The following is an 18484-nucleotide window of genomic DNA, read 5'->3' on the forward strand; positions in this document are numbered from 1 at the left end:
GATTGGCAACCCTCCTTAGAACACCACCATACAAGAAAAAGACTATAGGTGGTACATCCTTCTCCATTCAAGCAGCCAAATTATGTAATTCATTACACCCAACTATAAGAGCCACAGATAACTTTCTTGTCTTCAGAAAACTACTCAAGAGTTGGCTCTTTCCTTCATAACCACCATATTCAAACAACTATGAACTGCATATGCCTATGTTGATAAATATTTTTTTCAGATTATGTGTATATTTCTAGTTATTCATAGTTTCTTTAGAAAATATGTATCGCTACTATGTCATAACAATAAAATACACACACACTCTTTAAACCTGTTTGACTAAGTATATTTTACCCATGGTTCTAATTATGTATTGTATGTGCATATGTGTGTGTATTCATGTGTGTGTGTATGTATATATATACATATGTATGTATGTATCTGTATATGTTGTTTCTGTGCTTGGCATGTTCGTGGGTCATTGCATGGCTCTTGGGTGGGTTTTTATACTAGATATCTATGAATTCCTGCTCTCATCTTATCACACTTATCTACCCATCATCATATGTCATGTCTCTATCAAACTATCCTCCATTCTAACTCTGACTCATCCCAAATCCTTTCTACTACTTTCATCTCCTAAATAACTCTGCCTAAGCTCTTCCCTCCGCTTCCACATCTAACTCACCAAACCTCACTCTACTACCGTGACCTCCCACACAACCCTACTAAATTCTCCCGCATTTATCTCACCATGCTACTATGCTCTCCCTAACCCTTCCACATACTCTTCCCTCCTCCACCCCGCTTTACTCATCCCAAGCCTTTGGGTTGAGTAAATTAAGGATATACTCCCAATTAACACTTCTGGATTTCTTTCCTCCTCCACCCCTCTATTACTCCAGTCAATCTAACTAACAAACTCTCATATCCGCGGCTCAAATTAACTCATAATAATACTAAAACTGTACTCATTATTTCCCGATACTAATCCATCACTAATTCTTGTTGGGTTCCAGAGTAGCGTGCTACTCACTGAAAAGCGCTTCGATGCCTCGTCAGGGGTAGTAAGCGCTATATAAATACGATTACAATACAATACAATACATACTGCAACACGGACACCCACACATTCACAATACACATACAAGGCCAGCACACACACACTGCACGGCAATAACACACATATATCACAGCTACGCAACTCTTGATCAGGGACCACGAAGGCCACACAACATACACACACAGCAACAACAACCCAACTAATGCACATATATAAATACATTCCACACACTCCCACACAACACTGGCCAGGGACTGCCCACACATGCAACGCACATATGCATCCATCATTCACAACACACATCACACACACACATAGCACAATGCATCAACAATGCCATGCACAATACACTCCGGGACAAACACACAAAAGACACAAAGCAAACCACCATAATCACACCTGCACAGCTGTGATGGGACCAGCTGGACCAGACATGGAAGGAGGCTGCATTGGAACACATATAGGGCCTGATTACAACTTTGGAGGACGGTGTTAAACCGTCCCAAAAGTGGCGGATATACCACCTACCGTATTACGAGTCCATTATATCCTATGGAACTCGTAATACGGTAGGTGGTATATCCGTCACTTTTGGGACGGTTTAACACCGTCCTCCAAAGTTGTAATCAGGCCCATAATGTTGAACAAGGTCCCAAATAATGTGTGCACAAGAAAGGGCCACAATTAGATCTCAGGGACAACCAATACTAATAACAATTACTAAGCACAATCCTACAATGGGGAAAGGGCAAGACAAAAAAAGAACACACAACTCACACTCCATGGGACATACCCCTACACCAACCACCTGCCAGGAACACACACCTAAATGGGCTCATGCCCATTCAAATGCAAAGCAAACTACCACAACTCCACACGCTCCAGGTTTGCACTGACAAAAATCAAGAACACACACACCACATGTACACAATACCCATATCAGGGGGACAAATCATACACCACACATGCCCATGTTACACAACACAAAAAGAAACTCATACCACTACCAACACAATACAGTGCCATTACACTAACATTCATTCTACATACACATACCCATCACACAACACACACCATACCCTTAGGAGACAACAGCACTGCACACAAATTCAGAGACTGCAAAAAAACATGACATGGAGCAACAAGCAGCACAAACACACACAATTACATGCACACAAACAGCGTTAGCCAGGAACATTAGAAACTTAGGGAAGGAAATGCAAGACAAAGGTGTAGAACAAACTCCAAGAATAGGTTGGGTTTATTTTTTAGAAAAAATAAATAATAACTGAACAATTCCAGGGCCATAGACCAGTCCAATCACAGAAGGGCTAAAAAGCACCATCCAGGCCCCAAGACTCAACTCCTGACTGCCAAATAACCTCCCCAGGTAGGGATATCAAGGGGGCAGGCAGGCACCTCAGGGATTATCAGGGGGGGGGGTTGGGCTTTGGGGGGTGTGGGCTTGGATTTGGCTTTCGGAGGGGGGGTTTGGTTTGACCTGGGGGGCCTTCTTTGGGGGGGTCTGACTTCTTGGCAGGGGGAGGGGCATGGGTGTCTCCAAGGGGGGCAGATGAGTACTTGGCGGTCGAAGGGATGGCCTTGAGGAAGGTAACTGAATGTTTGGGGGTGGTATGGGGGCGTGAAAAACGGGGGTAAATTTAAGATCACAGAGGAACAATTTTCTTGAGACACAGGGATGGTCATCAGAAGGAGGACAGGATTTAGAGGTTGAGAGAGTGGTTGTATGACTTGTCCGGGTTGATATCTTGAGTGTGTGTTTGTGGGAGGTGTGTTTGTGTGGTGGGTGTCTGTTGGGTGGATGAGTGAGGGTGTTTATGTCTTTGGAACTGAGGAGGGGCGATGTGGTGGGGGATGCCGTGGTGGGTGGGACTGTGTCTGTTGGTGTATGTGCTGTATTTAGGTGTCTGCGGGTATGACAGGTGTGGTGGCTGGACCTGTGACTGTTGGTGCAGGGTCTGTAGGTGTGCCAGATGTTGTGTATGTGATGCTGGGGGGGGTCAGAAGAAGTTGTGACCATTGCTGTGTCTGCCGGTGCATGTTGCTTGTGTGCGTGTCGGTGGTGTGTTTTGTGGTGGTTGTATTTGTGTGCGCTACCAGTGCCTTTTGAGGTGGATGCATGCGAGCCTGCCTGTGTGTTTTGGCTGGCTTGGGGAAGGGGGATTTGGGCTGGGAAGAGGAAGGTGGAGGCGGGATGGAAGACAAGGGGTTACTGACTGCCGCCAGTGTGGAGGCCAGAGCCTGAACTGATCACTGTAGGCCAGAGATTGCACTGTGAATGCCCTCCAGGAATGCTTTGCTCTGTTTGATCTGGTTCGCCAGTCCCAGGATGGCATTCTCCATGGCCATCTGACCCACAGAGATCGACATCAAGAGGTCAATAGCCTCCTCACTGAGGGCAGCAGGGCTAACAGGGGCTGGGGCAGAGGTGCCTGTGGCAAAGGCGACACCCATCCTCTTGGGTGAGTGAGCACGGCCAACTGGGTGGGGAGCAAGAGGGAGGGCGGCAATAGAATTGGGGATGGTGGACAAAGATGGTACAGGGGTGGTCCCATATGGGTCCGCCACCACTAGGGAGTGACCACTGGAGGAAGAATCCATGGATGAAGATGTTAATCCAGTCTCCTCCATGCCACTCCCATTGCTCTTCGGGCCACTGGTCCCTTGCTGTCAGTGGTCTCGTGACCTGAGGTCCCATGGCCAGATAATTCCCCACTTGGTGCAGCCCTGTCTCCTACCCCTGCCGGTGTGGATGCTGCCAGAAAAAAGAAAAGTAAGGATATGACATCAACATGAAGACAGTGCAATTACAAATCAGAGAGGCAAAAAATACCGTAAGGTCAACTGACCCCCCCACACGAAGTGACAGCAAAGTGCCACCATCATGTGCAAATACAAAAACATGCATGCCATCTGGAATCCCAAAAGAAACTTGAGCAATTTCTGGTGTCATATAACTACAACGGCATGGATGAAGTCTAGCTAGTACACCAACAATACCACAACCAGGTGACCCTTCCACAGTAAACTTATGCAACATCCGGCACTCCACATGGAACCAAAAGCCAAACTATGGATCCCTCTGTAAGGTACCCTAACAATTACACTGACACAGGCCCATACACACATTTAAATTGCACTTATATGATGTCTCATGGACAACTGATGGTGCTAAGGAATGGTGTTAGACCTGACAGCCTTAGGGTGGTCACCCCCAACTTTTTGTCTGCCTCTCTCCACTTTTTGACATTGTTTTTGCTGGTTTAAGCCTCTGCGCACTTTACCACTGCTAAACAATGCTAAAGTGCATATGCTTTCCCACTTAAAACATGGTAACATTGGGTCATACCCAATTGGCATATTTAATTTACCTATAAGTCCCTAGTAAAGTGCACTGCATGTGCCCCGGGCCTGTAAATTAAATGCTACTAGTGGGCCTGCAGCACTGATTGTGCCTCCCACATAAGTAGCCCCTTACCCATGCCTCAGGTCTGCCATTGCAAGGCCTGTGTGTACAGTTTCACTGTCACTTCAACTTGGCATTTAAAAGTACTTGCCAAGCATGAAACTCCCCTTTTTCTACATATAAATCATCCCTAAGGTAGGCCCCGGATAACCCCCAGGCAGGATACTATGTAGGTAAAAGGCAGGACATCTACCTGTCCTGGTAGCGGGAAACTCCTAAATTTGTTTTCTACTGCTGTGAGGCCTGCTCCTTTCATAGGCTAACATTAGGGCTACCTTCATATAGTGATTGAGTGGTAAGTTCTGATCAGAAAGGGGTAGATAGGTCATATTCACGATGCAACCGGAACTTCGATGCACAGCCCACTGGATTGACGCATCACCAAGCTGGAACGACGCAGCCCGACTTCCTGCAGGAGGAATTGATGCAGCGCCTGCTGTGCGACAGAAACTCATACGCTTTGCCCACCGGATCGACGCAGCACCTGTGACTTCGTCCTACAGGCCCAGGATTCCCACGCATCTTCCCTGGGAGTCAAAAGACCCTGCATCACAAAGAGGATTCAAGCCTGCGCGTTGGAATTCGATCCAAAGTCCTTGCCACATGGAAAATAAACAACGCATCATCTATGTGTGACCGGAAGTCCAACGCACACACTTCGTTTTCCTCACATACCCTCCTCTGTAGTCTCCGTGTGCGTAATTTTGACGCATATCAGGTACTTTGTTCTTGCAAGAGACAACTGTTGCTTTTTAAAGACTTAAGACTCTTCTTATCAGTACAAAAGTGATAATTCAAATTGTACTTATCAAATGTTTTGCCCTTAATTCACTCAGATAAATATTTGATATTTTTCTGAACCTGGGAGGTCTATTTGTGTGGTGCTTTCACTGTGATATTGCATGATTTATTGCACACATACTTTACACATTGCCTTCTAAGTTAAGCCTGACTGCTCAGTGCCAAGCTTCCAGAGGTTGGGCACAGAATAATTTGGATTTTGTGTGCATTACCCTGACTAGGATTGTGGTCCCTACTTGGACAAGGGTGTATACCTCTGCCAACTAGAGACCCCATTTCTAACAAAAGGCAGTCAACAATGCTTAAATCATACCATGCCTGAATTAGGTGCCTGGATTAGAAAACATCCATTTCACTAGGGACAAAACACAACAACGTACAGCTCCACGTGTCACACCCAAATGAGTCCTGGCTGGTATTTGCAAGGCCCACTCAGATGTGGCAGACATTTGAAGTTTCAACAAACTCAGGACCCATAACTCATGGAGAGATGTCTCCTGAATGCACACATGAAAGATATAGTAATGCCCAGGATAGGCCCCACATATTTCTCCCACCCATTTCTATCTGTACTTCCGAGTGTGTCTGTAGTAGATAACTGTACACAGACCTTGCAATCAATATCAAGAGGACACCATGTTGTTTTGCAATGATTAACAACATCACTACCCACATCACAGACATGAAAAGCATGGCATCTGTCCGTGGGTAATCCCTGACCCAAAACACGTCATGCTGACATCACTACAAGTCAATCCATGATGCATCCATACAGTCAGAGCACAATTCCCAAACAACACACAAGTATCATACCACATCAAGGGTACAAATCATCATCAAGTGGATCAACACCCTGCCCCTGTCATGTCCATCGTGCCTACTGCTGTTACACATGACTAACAACATACTATGAGGCGTGAATGTATCTGTCTGACCAAATATGATGGTGACACAGTCCTGTCTGGGGCATCACAGTAAATGGACAACCAATGCAGATGTATCACGACCACAACAGGACCCCATACACACATATGTGAGGGGTCTGGGATATCATGCCATCTCCATGGCTACCACATGCCTATATCTCATGCATAGATATGTACCATATTGGAAATGGACCAGATGCAGACATGAAGGCACAGGGCATGTTGGCTACACTGATGACACATCACCCATGACAATTCACATTCAACACTTACCAAGAGGACGTCCCTCGCTACAGCTACCAAGACATTTGCCTGGCAAGTGATGTCACATGTATGATAGACACCCAGGTATCACAGACTGCTGTGAGGAACAAGCACACAACATACAATGGAGAAAACCTGACGCTGGGTTGCAGATGTTAACCTACACATATCCCCAGACACAAGACAGAGGACAGTGGCCCACATCCTACTCACTTTTGAATTGTAACATTTGTCAGGAGTGGTTCCTGTGTGCAAAGTTATATTCAGCAGGGATTTTGCAACACTGTGCTGGACAGCTGGCACTGACATATATGTTCACTGCTGGACAGTTATACTGAAGGTTCACCAAAGTATAGTCCTTGGTCCCATCTCCTAAAGGATGAGCAGACCAGTTGGGAACACATGACCTTTCCCCAAAAATTGGATGCCAGAAAATATGTAACACATGCCACATGCCACATTGTCAGGGGGAGCTGTCTGTCCCTCACTCAATCACTTGGCAAAGGGGCAAGCATGTCATACATATATGTACTTATCCCCTTGTGGCTGCTGTGCTGCCCTCAAATGCCCATCCAAAGCCAGATAGGCCACCACTAAAATGCGGGTCATTAGGGGGGTCATTGTTCAATGAGCATCCCTTCTTCGTTGGGAGGACATCCCCAGCTGGGCCTCTGCAGTCTTCCGGGCCCAGCGTCTCAGGTCCTCCCACCTCTTCCGACAGTGGGCGCTGTTGACCCCAGGGTCCGCACCTTCTTGGCGATGTCCCTCCATATCCTCTTTTTCATGTCCACAAGTTCAATGCAAAAATGGCAGTCACATACATGTCAGTGTACCAAGCCTAGAACATCCTGTTTTAACCTTTCAGTCCACCTGTGGCACATAACAGTCATTGTACACAGGGACATGACTGCAAACACTCTCCATTTGGGTGCACTAGACACCCTACAGGCCCTCCCCTGACCACGTTGTCAATACTGTAACTTTTGTGAATCATGACATGATAACCTGATATTGATTAGGTGCAAGATGAAACACATCCCACAAAATGAGAAGTGATAGTTAAAGCTCACTGCAAACAATGCACAAAAAGATATACAACATCCAAACATCTAATCCTTCTAAAAGTCATGAGCTGTAACAACAAGCCTACTGCCAGACCCATTGTGCACTGACCACACTGAAGGGAGTAACAGGTGAAGCATACATAGTGGCAATCCTGTCCATGTGTGCACATGCGCTGAGACAGATGCAGGCACCTGGTACTTCAGAGGAGTGGGGGTTTTCAGTGTCACATCAACCAGTAACTACAATCATCCACACATGTGTGGACACGAAAACTGTGACACTGAAGAGAAATACCTGGCTCAGCATTGTACATGTCCACCTTCATAATCATAGACACAGATTCCACCATCAGGGCACATTACACAGCAGCACATTATTTGCAGATGTGCAATATCGAAACGTAAAGACACATGCACTGGACACATCAGAGCTGTAAGGGGGAGACAATAAGGTTGAGTGATCAAGGGAGCCGTAATGGCTATGTAACATGTTGTCAAAAATGAAATGAGCAGATTAGACAAATATGATGAGCCTGTCCCCAATGCAAAACCCATGGTGATGAGAGGACATTGGCCTAAGAAGCTGTATATAGGCAGAGAGGCATGAAATGTCACCATCACATGTTGTTCTGGGAATCTGGGAATGGACACAATGTCATAATTGCAGTGCAAAAGGCTAACCGATACCAGGACAAATGTCAAGTTTTCCAGTGGGCAAACATACACAGGCACTATTTTCTGCAGGCTGAGCATACAGAACTACACATTGTACCATGTCCTACTAATCATGTGCAACAGAGTTAAATACATAGTCCATAGCCAATTTACAATGCGTGCCTATGTCCAGATCTGAAGGACATAGTGAGTCAATACCTGCCTTCAGTGCAACAGTCCAACAAGGCCACATGTGGCCACAGACATATGTGTAAACAGTGTATAAACACAAATGGGACTCAACCCACACACATGACATGTCATCAACCCCCTACTGCCATGCAACCACATGTGAATACACTTTATAGACCTTTCTGGAAAAATGTCAAAGGGGATGGCTGTTATGGCAACTCATCTAACCATGTGTATCCAATGCAACTTGGGTCAGGGACCACTAAATTCACACTCGCCACATTCTCTCACAACTTCAAACCTTTCACTTGACATGGATACCTGCCCATTCAATCAACCATCCATACACATTTACAGCACAAAATAGGTCTTTGCAGACACCACCTGACTAACTGGGCTTAAAGACAGGCTTGCGAAAGCTGAGATAGGTTGAGGTAGATGGAAAGTGTGGACATGGTGCACTCACCTGCTCCTCTGGTGTACTATAGAGCTGCTCATACAGGGGTAGGACCTCCTCCACCAGCTTCTTCAGCACTTCTGGTGAGAAGGCAGAGGCCCTAGCACCTGTTGGACGCTGCATGATTGCTCCCAGAGGCGGTACACACCAGCCCTGGTCGTGAGGACTTGCTGACAGCAGTGTCAGGAGTCAAGTGAGGGATTCTGCAGAAAATGGCAGTGACGCCCGCTGTCAGGAAAACTATTGCCAGTGTTGTTAAGTTCTTCCCTCAGCAAAAAGATTCCCCTCTTCCTTGTACCCACGTTGGTTGAAGCGCCGTCCTCACTCTCGGTGGCTCTTGCAGAGGCGGTTCTTAGAACTAGCTTCTTCAGGTTTAACTGCCACTCAAGAAGGTGGCCGCAAATCTTTGTGAGGTCAGCGCTTTAGTGTTTCTACCTTAGTCTTGTGCTGAAGCTTCCCTACAGCTGTTTCTCCCTAGGAGCTGTGCACTTCAACTGTCATCCTGAGGAGAATGAGCAATGTTCCTGAAACGCTTTGTTTCATAGAGAATTTTTTCAGTTTTGAGTAATTAATTATTTTTCTTGTTACAGTGTGCACACCAGCTACTTTTTCCCTTCTGGAGAAGATGAATTTCTTTCTTCTTCTAACAACTGGCTATTGGCTTTCTGAGGGGAATTAGTTTTGGCTTTACCAGAACTTCAAGCAACTGCAGTAAGGAATCCTTTTGTATGATTTCCAGACTTGCCAATATATATATATGTACATATATATATTAAAAAACTCTTCACCTTGCAGACTTGCCAGTCTTAGAGACAAACCTAAGTACTCAGACTAATTCCTAGAGACTGTGATTGAGAAAACTGAACCTTGAGAAAGAGTTTTTGTTTCCTGTAAAATAAATTAGTAGATTGTATATTTGTGAACCTTTGAACTGGCTGAACAGTTGAATGCGCAGTAGGAATGTACTTATCTATGCTCTTAGCAACCGACTACAGGTCCTTCCTTTAAAGAAATCCCAATAAGAAGAAAGGTGCAGGATACAGAAGCACACACTGAATATCCTATCTTCAAGTGGGAAACACAGGCTGGAACTGGATCTGGAGGCGGTCTCTCTTTTTCTATTCCATTCCCCTTCCTCCTAGCAGATGCAGGGTTCAGATAATCAGTAAAGTCTGAGCATGCATCTGTTGGAGGGAGTTGGGTAAAAGGCATCAGCTCCTGTTGAAGTTTGATTTAATGGGTAATCTCTTGACACTCGCCACGTAGATGACCGTCACCACTGGCAGACTCTACCATTGGCCCAAGAGCACCACAGGCAGCAATGTCATCCTATGATAGTGTCCGCCACAATAGTATCCGCCTACCGCCATGACGACTTCCAGCAGCGGTCGCATGTGGTTCCTATTGTCCAGTGGAGTAAGTCAAGCATCCCCCGTTTTTGAGCCAAATAAAGCAACTAAATGAAATAATTTGATGTGTCACTAATCAAATAAATGATGTTCTGGTGGATATTGAGTACTGGCCTAGTTAAGTCATGCAAGTCAATTCTTTTGCCAACTATATAGATATGTAATCATGCAAATTTTACAATATGCTTGGTTGGACAGCCAGCACCCTCTCCCATGTATGTGACCTAGGAGGTTGTGCATTAAATCACAGGCAGTTATCTGACCATGAGCTTCCTGTCCATAAAGATGATTGCTACACATATATGTTATTAATGAGAGCTTTAATGTCCCAGGAAGTGCAGGGCTTAGTCCTGGTGTGTTTGCACATCATGTTTACAATGACACACATAACGGGCCAGATGTAGGTAAAAAAAAAATTGCGACTCGCAATTTGCGAGCATGTGCGACTCGCAATTTGCGTGTCGCTAACTGGAATGCAGGTATAATTTGCGGGGACAGATTGCGACTCGCACCCGGAGTCGCACCGCAGATAGCGAGTCCGCTGTTTGCGAGGTCGCTTTTTGCGACCGCGCAAAAAACTGACTCGCAATTTGCGAGTGGGTGTCGCAAATTTCGACTGTGCTGAAAATTGAATGCAGGTGCTGCAGAACACTCCAGAAACCACTCCAGAACACTCTGGAAAACACTTCCTGGCACATGATGATGACATCACAGCCAGGACGTTTACAAATACACCTGGGAGGAGGGAGGACCACACCCTTTTTAACTGCAGCACAGCTGACAGATCAACAGCAACCATGGCTGACACTCCCAGGAAGAGAAAGCTGAAGTTTGCAGAGAAGGAGCTGGAGGTGCACACAGAGGAGTGCTGTCAGCACCATGATGAGCTTTTTGGGAAGGCAGCCCTCAATGTGCCAGACTCTGCCAAAAAACGAATTTGGCAGGAAATTCAGGAGAAGGTAAACTCCCTGGGGGTCAGCCACAGGAGTGTGGATGAACTAAAGAAGAGGTGGTACGACCTCCCTCCCGGACCAAGGAGAGGGTGGCAGAAAGGCTCCGGGAGATGAGAGGCACAGGAGGGGGACCATCTTCCATACCACCACCCACACCCCTGGAGGAAAGGGTGGAGGAGACCCTGGAGCCGGAGTCAGTAACTGGATTTGGAGAACTGGACACCTCTGAGCCCAGAACATCAACCGGTGAGTACCATGTGATATGCCTGTACCCCCATCAATGCCATACCCCCACCCACCATGTACATAGGGGCATGCACAACCAAGATAGCTCAATTTCAGAGTAGCATATACCAGCATGATGCATTATGGCCAATGTAGTCAAGTAGGCAGTTAATAGGCAAATGTTTATTAGGAAGTGTGCAACAGATAGTAGACAATGACAGTGTTTTCCACAGGTCTCCCACAAGACACCACCACCAGCCACAGCAGCCAGGTGCCAATGGTCAGCCAGGCCCATGAGGAGACAACAGGAGCAGCCACCACTCCCACCTGCACCATCCCCTCTATGGCGACACCCGCTGCAACAGTGGTCTCGGAGCCTGCACCAGCAACAACCAGGAGTGCCACATCACACATCACAGGGCCTCCACCGCTGCGCAGGCGACGCAGGATGAGGAGAGCAGGGCTGCAGGCAGAGTCAGGACTTCCATCCACCACACCGACGGAAGCACAACTGCTACGGGGTCAGCGTCTGCAGAATCAACAGTTAGGGCGGATTAGTGGGGTTCTGCAGCGCTTCGAAAGGAACCATGCAAACAGCATGCAGCAGGTTCATGCACAACTGGAGGTAATTGGCAACAACACTGGTGACCTAGCCCTGTCAATGCGTGAACTGGTGGCTGGACTGCTTACACAGAGTGAGGGTGCGTGGCGCAGGGACCGCCAGCTGCTCCAAAGGCTGGACAGGATGGCCTCCTCTATTTGCAGACTGGCAGTGAACACAACTGGGCTGTCAAGGAGAACAGTCGGCCTCCAGGTTGAAATAGGCCACTTTGCGGGTGATGTGGCAAGGGGCTTGGGCCGGATCACCCATGCGATAGACCTCATGGAGGCACGGCAGGTGTCCAGGGGTACAGGGGACACCCCACAAGACAGTGAGGAGGGCTCCACTATCAGCAGTGTCTCTGCTGGTGACACCAGGGTGCTACGGAGTGGGAGTACGAGGCAGAGCACTGCTGAACAACCTGGTACCAGCCAGGCTGGCAGAGGCCGCCGTAGGCTGTGAACTAACCACTGTCCCTGATGTTGGGGCACATGATGGCAATGTGTCCCATTCCAGGTGGACTTTTTGAAGTCCCTGAACAGTTTTTCATTGTAAATAGTTTGGTTTTTGCACATATTAAATAATTTTTTTGTTCCACTTAACAAATGGAGTGTTTGTTCAATTGGTGAGTATGGTAGAAGTTGGCACGTACCTTCCAAAGTATTGGGTTGCAATGTGTTCCCGTCTCAGTCTGCCTTGATTTGCGATGCTCCTATCCCCATGATGGCGATGTGGTTGCTCTTGCTCTTCATCCTCAGAATCTGGGTCTGCAGGGGTGAGAGGTAGCCCACGTTGGGTGGCAATGTTGTGCAGGATAGTGCATGCGACAACTATTTTGAATGCCGTTATGGGGGTATACTGGAGGGCACCTCCACTTCGGTGAAGGCATATGAACCGTGCTTTCAGCAATCCAAAGGTTCTTTCAATAAGGTTCCTGGTCCTCTTATGTGCACTGTTGTATCGCCTCTCACATTCATTGCTGGGTGTTAAGTACGGAGTCAGTATCCATGGCCGTAGTGCATATGCACTGTCACCTGTTGGGCACAAAAAGTACACTGTTAGAAAGTCCTGGTTGGTGTGCACATTGATCTGTGTGCATGTCTACAAGGTGTATGCAGCTCTACCTAGGAGGTATCCGTCTCCAAACTCCCCATTTTCCAGGCATTGGTGTATCCCACTGTGCCTAAAAATGTAGGAGTCATGAGTACTGCCTGGAAATTTAGCTACAGTGTCAGTGATGACATAATGGGCGTCACAAACAACCTGAATATTGAGTGAGTGGGTACACTTTCTATTGCGGAAAAGATATTCCACGTTTGCAGGGGGGCATATTTGAATATGTGTCCCATCTACACACCCTATGACATGGGGAAAGTTGGCAATCCGGTAAAAGTCCAACTTTGTGCTGTTGATTTCTGCCTCATTCCTGGGTAGGTATATGCATCGGGACATGTGTGTGAGTAAGGCATCTAGGAATGCCCTGAGGAACCTTGATAGTGCACTTTGGGATACCCCACCTGCCACAGCAATGACCCCCTGATAGCTCCCCGAGGCCAAGAGGTGCAGTGAGCATAGCACTTGCACATGCGTAGGGATGGCGCAGCCGCGCAGAGTCTGGCGTTCTAGCTGTGGTTTGAGTAAATCTATTAAATCTAGTATAGCTGCGCTGCTAAGTCTGTATTTATCATAGATTTCCTCCTCAGTTTGCTGGAAGAGTGTCTGCCTTGTTCTGTAAATATTCTCCTGTCTCTGGCTCCTCCTCCTCCTCTGCTTGGCTGCGTGGGCTCTCCTCCTCACTCCTATCAGGTATATCTCCGCCATCTTGAGTAACCCAGATGCCTTCTGGGTCTCCTTTTATACTTTGGTAATGGTTACCACCTGCTCTGAGTTAGTGGTAAATTGGACATGCAAACTGGGCTTTTTGCGACTAGTCGCAATTTGCGAGTTGCTATTGCATATGGTTTGCGACTCGCAAATTGCGACTTCCTATTTGCGGGTCGCAAAATGGGGTCGCAAATTTTGCGAGTCGGTAACGGCTCGCATCACTTTTTGCGAGTCGGAAATGGGATTTTTACATCCCATTTCCGATTTTGCGGAGTCGCAAATAGCGATTCGGGCCATTTGCGACTTGCAAAAGTTTGCTACATCTGGCCCAACATGTGATATCACATATTAAACAAGTTAAATGTTAAATATAAGGGTCACATTGAGTGACTGCCTTGCTTGTTTTATGACCCACATAGTTACCCTGGGAGTAGACAGATAAAACAGGCTCCTGTGTTCTGTCTAATTGCTGACTTGCAGACCATGGAGGACAGATTAGTGATTCATATCTACCGCCTGGATAGGCAGACTATCATGGATCTATGTCATCAGTTGGAGCCAGATCTGATGGCAACCATCTGTCATCCAAATAGCATACCACCCATTGTATAAGTCATATCAGTGTTGCACTTCCTGGCCAATACAGGGGCCTTATTTGCTGAGATGTCCCAGCCTATGTTTGGTATTGAAGGATGTCCTCTCAGCACTGTTGAAACACCGGAACAGCTACATCCGGTTTCCTCAGTGTGAGAATTTTGCGCATGTGAAAGCAGAATTCTATGGTTTGGCAGACATCAAACATGTTGTTGGAGCCATTGATGGTACCCATGTAGCTTTGGTTCCACCGCTCGGCACTGAACAGGTCTATCGGAACAGGAAAAGCTTCTATTCTATCAATGTCCAAGTAGTGTGTTTGGTGGACCTCTACATTTCCCAAGTCTGTGTGCGGTACCCCGGTTCAGTCCATGATGCCTTTATCATGCAGAACAGCGCTATTCCACACCTGTTGAGACAAATGTACCCAGAGAGGACCTAGGTGGTTGGTAACTCACATATGTCATGTGTGTATGTATGTATCATGTCTGCTGTTAGGGACATTGTGCTTGTAATCATGGTTGCACACATGTCGGCTTGCCTTACAGGGGATTCTGCGTACCCAAATCCTCCATGGTTGTTGATACCAGTGAGAAACTCACTGGGGAAGTCCGCTTCAACGAGGCACCTGGGAGAACATGTCATGTCATGGAACATGCTTTTGGGCTCCTGAAGGCGAGATTCTGTAGCATTGATAAAACAGGTGAAGCCCTCCTCTACTCACCCACAAAAGTTTGTAAGATCATTGTGGTCTGTTGAATGCTCCACAACCTTGCCCTGAGGAGGAAGATCCCATACATTCCTGATGAGGGGGAGCTGTCAGTGCCACTGGGGGAGAATCTTGAAATGCCAAGTGAGGTTGACAGTGATGAGGATGAAGGTGGAGACATGCGGGCAGATCTCATCAATCAGTACTTCACCTAAGTATAACAGTCCTGTGATTACTCACTCTACATGGGGTACTATACGTGTCATTATATGTTGTGACAGGCATGTCTCTTACCGTGAGACAGGACATTTTATGCAATGTATCATAGAGCCAAGGTTTGCCCGCTACATCAGACTTGAAGATGTCCCTTTCTTGAGCATCTCCTTTGATTTGTGCAGTCATATTGACTGACTTTTGTGTTTCATGAATGCCTTTGCCTGCCTAAACTCCTTCTATATGACATTTTCCTTCCAGGAATGCCATCCTCAAGTGGACATTTCAGAGTTGTGTCATTGGCAGGTGGAAGTGGCTAGTCTGACATATGAATGGGGAATGAAATGGATACAGGTACTGTTTATTATAAAATTGGTTTGTGTGGTTACCATATCCAAGCTGCCTACATAGTGAGAGGGGAGTTACCTGAGCTTGAGAATGGATCAGTTTGTCCTGGTATTTTTATCCAATGGCCTCAGGTGTGTGGTTATGTGCCCTTGTGACATGCCATTGTGGTCAATCCTTGCATTCTCTTTTCACATTGTGTTGACAATATAACTGTATGCCCTGTATGTAGCTGTTGATGTGTTTCCTCATTGCAGGCCACAGTGGCTGTACCATTACACTGACATATTTGTGTGACATGGCAGTGGATGCCAATCCATTGCAATATGATCGGCCTCAAATTAGGGACCGTTGTACTGTCCTCTGTCTGTGTCATGGGGTATGTCAAGTTGGATAGACATGGTTTTAGTATGGGATAAGGGTCAAGCTGGGGACAATATCTACCTATCTGTTTGCCTATCCTATGGTACAGGGTCTGGCATAGCCCTTTTTTCTATGGTCAGGTGCACAGTACTTTGGGATATCATCAATGTTTTGTCATTCTTGCCTATGACAACCCATCCATATTTGCAGTGTATTAGCTGTACAGTGCAAATAAATCATTTTTGGGTGACAGACCATTTGTGTTTTTGTGTTGGTGGTGATACTAAGCCTAACCTAGCCTGTGCTTTGTCCCTTCTTACATTGACATTCTCACATGTACCTCATTAACATCACATGCTTTGCACATTGCACATCCCAAAACATTCCCAAAAACAGTGCTAATTGGTGCAACGTAATGAGAAAAAACAGACACAAACATTGAAGGGATCAGTCATGGTGGATGTAATCATTACAGTAGCTGCCACAACATTTGAAGTTCAAAGTCTAGTGTCCTACTATCCTGGAAATGGAAAGTGTTTATAAAAGAGTCAACAGAGTGAATCTGTGGCACATAAAGGAGTTCCATCAGAAAGAGGTTACTTCCTGCCAGTGGGTGAGGTCTTGGCATCCGCACCTCCTAGATGCTTGGGTGGAAGTCCCCGCTTGGGGGGGGGCTCTTCAGCTACAGAGGCAGGGGTGCCTGAGGTAGGTTCTTACCCTGGCAGGGCCTCCCTTCCACTGGCTGCCCCAGATGTTGAAGGGGCTGATTTTAGTGGGCCAGTGGAAGGCGTGTGTTGTTGTCCCCCATCCCTGTTCAGGACAGTGTTGATGTTCCTGAGCACCCCTGTTAGGAAGGCAAAGGGTGGCATTGGTTGCCTGCCACTGTTGTAAGATTTCATGGTGGCAAACTCTCTACAGCTGCTTGATCTCCCTGAGTTCAACAAGTACCTGGCCCATCATGCCTTGGGACTGTTGGTATGCTCCCAAGACTTGGGTGTTCATGTCCTGGCCACACCATCCCTCCCATGCACCCTACCCCCCACATGCCTGTGCTCTTGGCACAGTTGCCCCCCTACCACTGGGTCCAGGTCCATCATTGTCCGAGCTGTCCTGATGAGACTCAGATACCTGGACTGGGGGGCACACAATGGTGGAATCTGTCCTCGGAAAACAGGCTTGGGGGCGAATGGTTTCCTGAGATGTTGATGAAACAGTGGTCAGAGTGAGGCTGACTGGTGTCATCTGACCAGGTTCCCCAGATGGGCCTGTGCCGTCCTCCATGTCCACACATCCAGGAGTTGTGGGAGCTGGGGGGGGGTGTGGCAGTCTCTAGAGTGATCTCCATGTTCCCAATCGCAGATAGACTGAAGTGATGGACAGCATAATACAGATTGTATTGTGACATGTACCTCCAACAGTTTACAGTGACATTTGTTTAATGGGAAATACTCATTGGCTTTGAATTTGCCCCTTTATGTGAGCGGCATACCTGCTATCAACTGTCTGGACCTGACATTTGAGGTGGTGATACATTCTATTTCAAGTCACCTTGCTACAGGTTGTGTGAGTATCTTGGTACGTGGGTGACTATTCATGGACTCCTATTATTCCAGCAGTACAGTGAAATCAGTGGCTGGGCATGATGTGGCTTAGGTCATCTTGGGACCTAGTAGACTGTCATGCTTGCAGACCCGGGACCATGTAGTTAAACATATTACTTGTCAACAAGTGGTCAATGCATTGTGTATTTGTATCCTGCCACATGCATTTTTGTACCTTTGCTTGTCTGTCATTGATTTTGTATGCATGTTGGGCTGTCCTTATTGTCCACACTATTTTAATCTTGGCTTATCTATTCAAGATGGACCTAGTTGATTAGGCACATCACAGGGTGTACTGTGATCTGTTATTTGGTCCCTCCCAGGTAGGTAAACTTCATTAGTGAATTGACAGACAGCAACTCAATGTCATTGTAGGCACTGGTCTGGTGATTGGAATTTTGGCCACTGGCCCTCCTAGGTTTTCAAGTAATGTTACACCAACTACTATGAATAGCATACATAAGTCATCCTCTCAGGTGCATACATTTTCATTATGAGTGGATGTGGGAGGATGTTAGTACAGATGCACATTGGGTAGGTATTTTGCTTTGGGTAGACATTGCCTGCTGCCCTTATCAATCCTGTCTTTGCCTATCCTCCCGACACAGTAAACAGATGGGGTCCCCACAGGTGAATACAGTTCAGTAGCAGAGTAAAGGCAGAAGGTTCACAGCAGGTGAGTACACAGTTGTGGCTGAGTGGAGTGACATTCCCAGTGCCTTCTGGTCTTAGCATTGCTGTCATTGCC

The sequence above is a fragment of the Pleurodeles waltl genome, chromosome 1_1 (genome assembly GCF_031143425.1).
Source record: "Pleurodeles waltl isolate 20211129_DDA chromosome 1_1, aPleWal1.hap1.20221129, whole genome shotgun sequence".
NCBI lineage: Eukaryota > Metazoa > Chordata > Amphibia > Caudata > Salamandridae > Pleurodeles > Pleurodeles waltl.